The 9,131-nt window shown below is 42.5% G+C and overlaps 1 long non-coding RNA gene across 8 annotated transcripts in view; it reads right to left on the reverse strand.

Annotated features, from left to right (window-relative positions):
• LOC122544062 overlaps positions 1-7,033 on the reverse strand; it is a 28,168-nt gene extending 21,135 nt beyond the window's left edge. For 4 of the 8 annotated variants that reach the window (XR_006310249.1, XR_006310244.1, XR_006310251.1 and 1 more), the window contains exons 1-2: positions 1,961-3,325; positions 1,617-1,781 (exon numbers count right to left, since the gene is read on the reverse strand). This is a non-coding gene — a long non-coding RNA (uncharacterized LOC122544062). Of the gene's footprint in view, positions 1-1,616; positions 1,782-1,960; positions 3,326-6,968 lie in introns of those variants that run through there. The other 4 variants (XR_006310247.1, XR_006310245.1, XR_006310248.1 and 1 more) reach the window with 4 other exon arrangements.
• Positions 7,034-9,131: the final 2,098 nt, after the last annotated feature.

Consider the following 9,131-nt stretch of genomic DNA (forward strand, 5'->3'; position numbering starts at 1 on the left):
TGCATGAATTTATGTAAAACTCTGTTATCTCACTTTTTAGATTCGAATCAATCTAAACATCATGGTATAGACAGAGAGCACAGGGTGCCAACACCTTCAACATATTGTCTAGCTATCACCATTGTTAACAGCTAAACTGAGAATGCAACTTTAAAAAAGGTTTTATGATTTACTAATGAAAGAAGTGAAACTATCACTGTATTCTAACAGATGAAAGGCTTAACAGACAATCAATTTTTCAATGTATAATTTCAGTTACATCACACTGTAAATTTTTGCTATAAATTCTGTGTTACGATCGAGCCCTCCACTATCACCTGATGAAGGAGCGTCGCTCCGAAAGCTAGTGTGCTTCCAATTAAACCTGTTGGACTATAACCTGGTGTTGTGTGATTTTTAACTTTGTACACCCCAGTCCAACACCAGCATCTCCAAATCTTGTTTAACCATGAGTAGTAAGCCCTGAATGACCGCCAGGATTTGGTTAACAAGCGGGAAGGAACGCTCTTGGTACAGAATTGTCACTTTCTTCAATAACATATATTACCATCTACATTTCTCATTCAATTCCATGACCATCTCCAATTTACCCACTATCACACCGAGACTGATTCAAACACACCCACCACTGATTAGGTGAAAGTAGGGGGAATATGAGGGAGTGCACAAACTCGGAGGGAACACCGATTCCTGTGGTACAAGATATTAAAATGGCTGAGAAAATGTCCATCCCAAGCAGTATATGCTTGTGCTATAGTTTGTAAAACTCAATATCATTCTCCCTTTGTTATCTGACTCATGATGAAAGTACAGGTTTGTTGCTGGTCCTATTTCTGCACATGTACATTCTTTTGGGAAATAGGATGATTTTAACTGTTCAGCCAGTTCAAATGTATGAACTGAATTGCACCAGCAGCTTTATTTTACCTGTGAGCAATGCCTTTTTAAGATAGCCAGTGATTTTTGCAAAAGTACTATTGACTGATCGAGTCACAGTCAAATATTCCAATCAGTCCTTGCCAAACATTATCCGAAACTAAACTAATTCCACCTGTCTGCTCCTGGCCCATTTCCCTCTAAACCTTTTGTGGTCATGTACTTATCCCAATGCCTTATAAGATTCACCCCTGAAGCATTCAGAAAGTCTGACAGCAACTTAAACAGACTTTTCAAACCATTAATTTAAATACACCAGCATGCATCAGAAAAGTTAGGTCAAACATTAGCAAAAAGATTAATTTGGGGGAAAAGATTGGTAAAAAGAACCCACATGGGAAGGTCTGTCAAGTTTTCTGTTGTAAAATATTGAAAATTTTGTTAAAACTATGAAAGCTAACTTTTCCTTATATGTAATCGACTTAGGAGACAAGTGATTTCTTATCTGTGGTTCTGAAAGCTCTGAACTATTGTGTTTTTTCTTATTTCATGTCTGGGTTTGTTGTGGATGAAAGGATTGTGATTCATTAGTAATGCCAATATTATAGCAGCGGGAGGCTGTCAGGATAGTGGAACGTAACACTTCAGTCTTTTTCTTCTTCCAGCATTTCTTTTGCTGTTTTTCTATGAAGGTAATGATCTATTTATATTTGGAATCTATCGTGTGTCCCTCCACTTACCAAACATCGTTTTCCGCTGAAAATCCTCTCATGTTAACAATGAGCTGACTCCATCCACCCCTTCTTCAATCACCTGTTTAAGTCTGTCCCCATAAAATTTCATCAGTTGGAACAGCTGGTCATTTCATTACTTTGTTAAGAAACCAGTGATTGTGGAGTCTGGATCTGTGAACAAAAATAAATATAACACACATTATCAACTTTCAAATCAGTGGCTATAATTCCTTATACTGAGTAACTAAACAGAAATGTGCGAACCACATGAGGAAGAACAGTCTTCAAACCGGTACAATCTGCCTGTTCCTACTCTTCAAAATTGATCATATTTACTAAACACAACGTACCTTCAGCTTACCTGGTACAGCCTCTTCTGATCACCACATTCACTGCCAAGTTTCAGTAATTTCACCTTGAAATATAAATTCTGGAGTTCCTTACAAAGCATCCTCTTTGACCAATTCAGTCATTCCTGAATAGCTTTCAAAACCTGTCAAGAAATATATTGTCTTCTTCCTTCTTAGCCAGACATAATTTTTTAAATCTCTACTTTCATTTCATTCAGAAGGACTGACTTTGCTCAGCCTCTAAAATGTCTGCCACAGATCAAGTGATTTACAACTTGGTTACAATTTCAAAAAGTGGATTGCAGAGACACATAACTAGACAGGCTACCCTTGTGGAATTTCTCTCCTGTCATCATATGAAGACAGTGAAAGCTTTGAACCAAAGATGTATTGTGTCTACAGAGACGCTGAAAACAACTCTCCATCTCCAAGCACATGCTCAATGGATTTGGCCTGAAAGCCAGAAACTCCTTCATTAACAAGAACAACTTATCAAAGAGCCCCCTGCCCACCATTATCCTTTGATGGCCAGCATCAAGGAAATTCACCACAGCTGGTTCAAACTTAAATCAATGTTTATGGATAGAAGGGGAAGAAAATAAAGGGATTCAACTGCTCTCTCTCGCCCTCTCCCTTGTCCATTACACCTTCCCATTCTTTAACTGGATACATGGTTTGAATTTAAATATAACCCCTGAAAACAAGTTTGTGCTCCTGAACTCTCACTTAGTGTGTATTAACACTGAAATTCTCTTTTTTTTTTCTCTCGACTGAAGTAGCAATCAGGGTCTGTTTCCAATGAATCCCATGGAGATTTAAACACTTCCTTACAGCTAATGCATCACACCACCCAGAAGACCATGCAGAAAGTACATGGGAATGTCATCGCCATGAGTTTCCCCACCAATTCACACACCTTCCAGACTTGGCCTTCCTTCATTGCAGGGTCAAAATCATCGAACTTCCAACCAAACAGTTTCATCGCCAGTACTGAACTGCCGGTCAGATTGGCTGACCCTCTACCCACAGATTCAAAGTCATTGCTGATGGTAGCTTGATCTCGTCAATGGACCAATGTAATGTCACTGGGTACAAGCTAATATGTTGGGACACAGCAGCTGGAGGAATTTAAGTTCAATTCATTAGTCAGAGCCAGAACTGAAACCTCGACCAGAAACTATCACTCACTGTTGTAAAATACAACCTCATTCACTAATGGTGTTTAAAGACAGCTAAGACTTCCTTAACTGGTCTGGCCTGCGTGTGACTCCACAGCAACAGTAATATGTTTAAATTACAAATGCCCACTGAACTGGCTAATCAAGTCACTCAGTTCAAAGATAATTAGAGGGTTGCATGGTGGCTCAGTGGTTAGCACTGTTGCCTCACAACACCAGGGACCTGGGTTCGATTCCAGTCTTGGGCAACTGTCGGCATGGAGTTTGCACGTTCTCCCATGTGTGCGTGGGTTTCCTGCCACAATCCAAAGACGTGTCGGGTGGGTGAACTGGCCATGCTAAATTGCCCAAAGCATTCCGGAATGTGTAGGTTAGGTGCACTAGTCAGGTGTAAGTGTCAAGTAATAGGGTAGGGTATTGGGAGGGTTACTCTTCAGAGGGTCAGTGTGGACTTGTTGGGCCAAATGGCTGTTTCCATACTATTGGGATTCTATGATTCTAGAGATGGACAATAAATGTCAATGATACCAACACCCCATGGAAGGTTTTTAAAAATCACAGTGATTCTTGCCCTCCCCTCTCAACTCACTTCAAGTACCCGAGAACATGAACATTTCCCTCCTGCTCAAGGCCTTAACCTGCATTGATTTGCCTCATAATCCTTTCCATAAACAGACCAGTGTAAAATGATCCAGAAATATCAACCCTCAATCTTGTCAATTCCTACTTGTGCTGAATTAGAGTATTCCTTCTATAAACACAATGTTCTTCCCTTTGGTCCTGCGGAGGTGCTTATCCTTCATGACCTGATCACAGCTCATGACTTTCTAACAGTCCTTCTAACTTCCCGACTACAAAATCTTCAACTTTTTTTTTCCTTTTCCTTTGTCCCACTTGCTTCTCACTGATGCCCCACGCGGGGTGGCCTCCTTCATGTCTCACTGTTGTTCAGGAAGACCCTGTTCTGAGTCACTGCCTCCATCCACTTTCCAATTCCCAATACCAGTAACCAACTGGACACTTCCAGTATGACCTGTGACTGTAACAGCTTTCAACGTAGAGTCAGAGTCATACAGCACAGAAAAGGTCTTGGGCTGTTGCGTCTGTACTGACATAACTACCACTAAAAGTACACTAATCCCAATTTCTTGCACTTGTCCCATATCCTTGATTGTTGTGATATTTCAAGTGCTCGCCCAATTTCTTTTTTAAAAAGGTTATAGGATTTCCAGCTTCTATTACCTGCCCAGGCAGGATATTCCAGATTCCCATCACTGAGAGAAAAGGATTTTTTTTTCCTCAAATGCCCTCTGAATCTCCTGCCCTGACCCAAAACTATGACCCCCTTGTGATTGAACCTTCAACTCAGGGAAGCAGCTGCTCGATATTCACCCTGGCTATACTCCTCACCTTGTTGTTTCTTCCAAAGTGCATCTTATCAGGGATAAATGCATTCTGCCACTGCTCTGCCCATCTGACCAACACATCTCCATCTTCCTGCAACCATCTCCTTCACTGTTAAATATGCCATCAATCTTGGTCTTGTCTGCAAACTTGTTTAACATTTCCCCACATTTTCATTTAAACCATTTATGTATATAACAACCAATAAGGGTCCCAGTACTGATCTTTGTGATACACTGCTGGACACCATCCTCCAGTCACGATTGCCCTTTGTGTCCTATTACTAAGCGAGTTTCTGATCCATCTCGCCACGTTTCCTGAATTCCATGTGCTTTAACTTTCTCAATCAATCAGTCTCCCTTGAAGGACCATGTCAAAAATCTTTGTGCGAATCCACATAAACTACATCAACTGAACTTCACTCATCCACACACCTTTCAAGCATTATAACAAATCTGTTAGGCCTAACCTCCCTCTGATAAAGCCATCTTCAGTTAATGTATGCCTTTCCAAGTGGATATTAATTCTCTCCTTCAGTGATTAAAAAACCTCGACGGTCTGTAATTTCCTTGTTCTTTTTTATCAACCTTCTTGGAAAATGCACCACATTAGCTATCCCCCAGTCCTCTGGCACCTCCCCGGTAAGGAATTAAAAATTCATGTCAGAGGGCCTGCAATTTCCTGCCTCGCCTGCCACAGCAACAGATTTGTCTGTTTGCCCACAGAGACTCCAGTCCCTCACATTTCCTATGTCAAACTATGCAAGTTCCTCATAGTACATTTTCCTGCATTCCATGCCAATGCTCTCCTTTTCCAGGGTGGTCACTCACTTCCCCCTTTCTAGACAACTCATCTTGTTCCCTCTTCCTGCCTGAGCTGCAATTTCTTATGCAGGTTCAGGGGACCTTTTTAAGGTAAAAATGATGTGTTACAGCAGCTTGTGAACCCAACTGGGTCCATTCTAACACATTGGAACTTCTTCCCTGTTTGATCCTTCAGCATTGCCGGTGACAGGTGTTCCCAGATTCTGGAATAAACATATATATCAACTGAAGGGGTAGACAGAGGATATTGCAGTGAGAAGAACATTGCTGTCTTAAATAATAAAGCATTCCCTCCTTTCCCATATCATCTCAATGATGAACTCTTTAAATCAGATTTTCTTTTGTATTCATTCACAGGTTGTGGGCATCATTGACTAGACCAGCATTTACTGCCTATTCCTAACTACCAGATCACACGTAAGAGTCAACCACATTGTTGTAGGTCTGGAGTCACGTATAAGCCTATCTGGGTAGGAGGGTAGTTCCTTTCCCTAAAGGAGATCAGTGAACCAGATAGGTCTTTCTGACAAAAGATAATGTTTCATGGTCACCGTTAAGACTCTGAATTTCAGATTTGTATTGAATTCAAATACGACAAACTGCAAGTGCAGGATTAAACCCAGATACCCAGATATTAGCTGGTATCTCTAGATTAATACTTCCTTATCTGTGACAGTGACAGCAGCCTTATGAAATCCTGTCAGTCCCACTGATCTCCACAACCCAATTCCAGATGGCTCCCATCAGTCCTGACTCAACACTGGCAGCATTCATTGGCAAACAGTGCAAACTAAAGCCAGATTTCTTCCTGACACAGAATATTCTGCAGGCAATTCCAGAAGCACTGCAATGTGGAGAATTGTTAACTGGCTCTGAGGTGGCTGAACACACCAGTTACACAAAACAACCATGATAGATTCATTAAACAAAACAAATTGGATGAATCACTAGACATTGTCATTTCTAGTGCCCAAGTCAATCAGCTGGCCAGTCAACCCTACACAGTCCTCTTCATTTATAGCTCAGAACTGACAAGTGGAAACAAAATCTTGTCTTCACTTTGGGGATACCCTCCATTCTGTCTGATTTCACTGGAATCATCGTCCCCGGGGTCACACACTGTCCGATCTCACTCGGAAACCCATCCTCCCGGGATCACACACTGACTGGCTTCATTGGGATCTCCATCCTCCCCAGGGTCACACACTGTCCGATCTAATTGGTTACAAACCACACAACACCAGGTTATAGTGCAACAGGTTAATCTGACAGTACCAGCTTTCGGAGCTCACTAACTACCTGATGAAGGAGCAGCGAACCAAAAGCTTGTACTCGGAAAATAAACCCTGTTGGACTATAAGCTGGTGTTGTGTGATTTTTTAACGTTGTCCTCCGCAGTCCAACCCCAGCTCCTTCTCACCATGACCCCATTGGGGCCTCCACCCTCCTGAAAAGGGACGGTCGGTACTTTTCCCTCCAAACTACAGTTGGACTTCCTGGACCAGTCTGTGTTTGTGACACCATTATAGTATGACCACTTATCCTCACTACAATCCTCCCGGAAACACTCTCAGAGAGAACATTATTAACCCCATTTCTCACCGTCCCCATGATCCACCCGGAAATCTCTCTCCCACTACAGCTCACGCCAGCTTCCGTATCTGCGCACGAGCCTACAGTGCATGAGCGGGACCTCAGGCAAGGCCTTCTCTGTTTGGTCCAAATCGTTGCCCGTCACCATTCTCTAACCAATAGAAACTAGAGGCCGGAGCTCCCCGTGAACGTTCCTTGCGTTACCACGATCTGATTGGCCATTGTTGGGGCGGGGATTGGTTGGTCATTGGAATGCGGAAGGGAGGGGTAGATCATGGAACTAGAATCCGAGGGAGGTTTCCTGGATCCGAAACGTTTCATGTGATTCAGCCCAATCTGTAGCCTCATGATTTTGTAGACCACAATCTGGTCCTCTCGCTGTCTGTTCTCCTCGAAGGAAAACAACCCCAGACTATCTAGTCTCTCTTCAAAGCTGCAACACCCTGGTTAATCTCCTTTTGTCCCCGACAGTGCAATCGCATCCTTCCTATTGTGTGGCGACCAATGCTGCACACAGTACTCCAGCTGTGGCCGAGCCATTGTTTGATATAGTTGCCTAACCTCCTTGCTATTGTATTCAATGCCTAGTCTCAGAATGGTAAGTATCCCATATAGCTTCTTAACCACCTTGCCTACCTGCCCTCAAGGATATATGAACATGCGTACCAATGTCTCTCTGCTCCTCTGTGCTTCCTGAGGTCTTGCCATTCATTATGTACTCCCTTCCCTTGTTAGACCTCACAAGATGCACCCCCTCACATGTTTCAGGATGAAATTCCATTTGCACTGCTCTGTAGTCTAAGGCTTTTGTCACCATTACTTACTACACAAATTGCCATATAGCCTGCAAGTTACTAATCAAACCAACATTTGTATCAAACTCATTAATGTACATAAAAATCAATTTGGGACTGGGGAAGCACAAACAACTAGAATTACAGGAACACAGAAATGTTGGAACACACAAAAATTTGAAATCACTGGAAAATCTCAGCAGGTCTCATCCGTGGTGAGAAATCAGTGCTAATATTTCTGGTCCAGTGCCACTTGACTTTTAAAACAAGGATCCCTACTTCACAGGAATCAATCAAATGATTTTTCTCTGACCTATTTCCAATGCAAGTATATCATTTTAACAAAAGAAGCCAAAACTGCATGAATATAGGAGTTGGAAGGTCATGTAACAGGACATTGGTTCGGCTACTTTTAGAATACTAATTCAATTCTGGTTTCCCTGCTATAGGAAGGGTGATGTGAAAGGGTTGAGATAAGATTTGCAAGGATGTTGCCAGGGTTGGACAGTTTGAACTTTAGGGAGAGGCTGACTATTTAGGCTAGGACTATTTTCCTTGGAGTGTCAGAGCAGAGAGGTGACCATATAGAGGTTCAAGAAATCATATGGGGGGATGGACAGGGTGCACAATCCAGGTGTTTTCCTGCATGGTTGGGGAGTCCAGAACTAGACAGCATAGGTTTAAGGTGAGAGTGGAAAGAATTAAAAGGGACGTAAGGGGCACCGTGTTCATGCATAGGATAATACGTGTATGGAATGACCTGCCAGAGGAAGTGGAAGCTGGTACAGCTATAATATTTAAAAGATATCTGAGTGGGTACATTGAGTTATATACGGGCCAAGTGCTGGCAAATGGAAGAAGATTAGTTTTCGATATCTGATCAGCATGGGCGGGTTGGACCGAAGGGTCTGTTTCCATTCTGTACATTTCTATAACACTTAAGGACTAGGTCAAGTTTTTCAAACAATCATGTCATCTTTAGACTCCGGGTATTTTTAATACTTGAGCTCAGCTTCCACAATCAACCCTGGTGGAGTTGAGCCCAGAACATTGCATTGATCTTTGGATTAATAAATCTAGCAATAAAGTGAAAGTGAGGACTGCAGATGCTGGAGATCAGAGTTAAGATTAGAGTGGTGCTGGAAAAGCACAGCAGGTCAGGCAGCATCCGAGGAGCAGGAAAATCGACGTTTCGGGCAAAAGCCCTCCAACAGGAATGAGAGCCTCCGGGTAGAGAGATAAATGGGAGGGGGTGTAGGGCTGCGGAGAAGGCAGCTAAGAGTACAATAGGTCAATGGAGATGGGGATGAAGGAGATAGATCGGAGAGGAGGGTGGAGCGAATAGGTGAGAAGGAAGAGTCGCAGGTAGGAGAGGTCA

This window comes from Chiloscyllium plagiosum, chromosome 46 (genome assembly GCF_004010195.1).
Source record: "Chiloscyllium plagiosum isolate BGI_BamShark_2017 chromosome 46, ASM401019v2, whole genome shotgun sequence".
NCBI classification, from domain to species: domain Eukaryota; kingdom Metazoa; phylum Chordata; class Chondrichthyes; order Orectolobiformes; family Hemiscylliidae; genus Chiloscyllium; species Chiloscyllium plagiosum.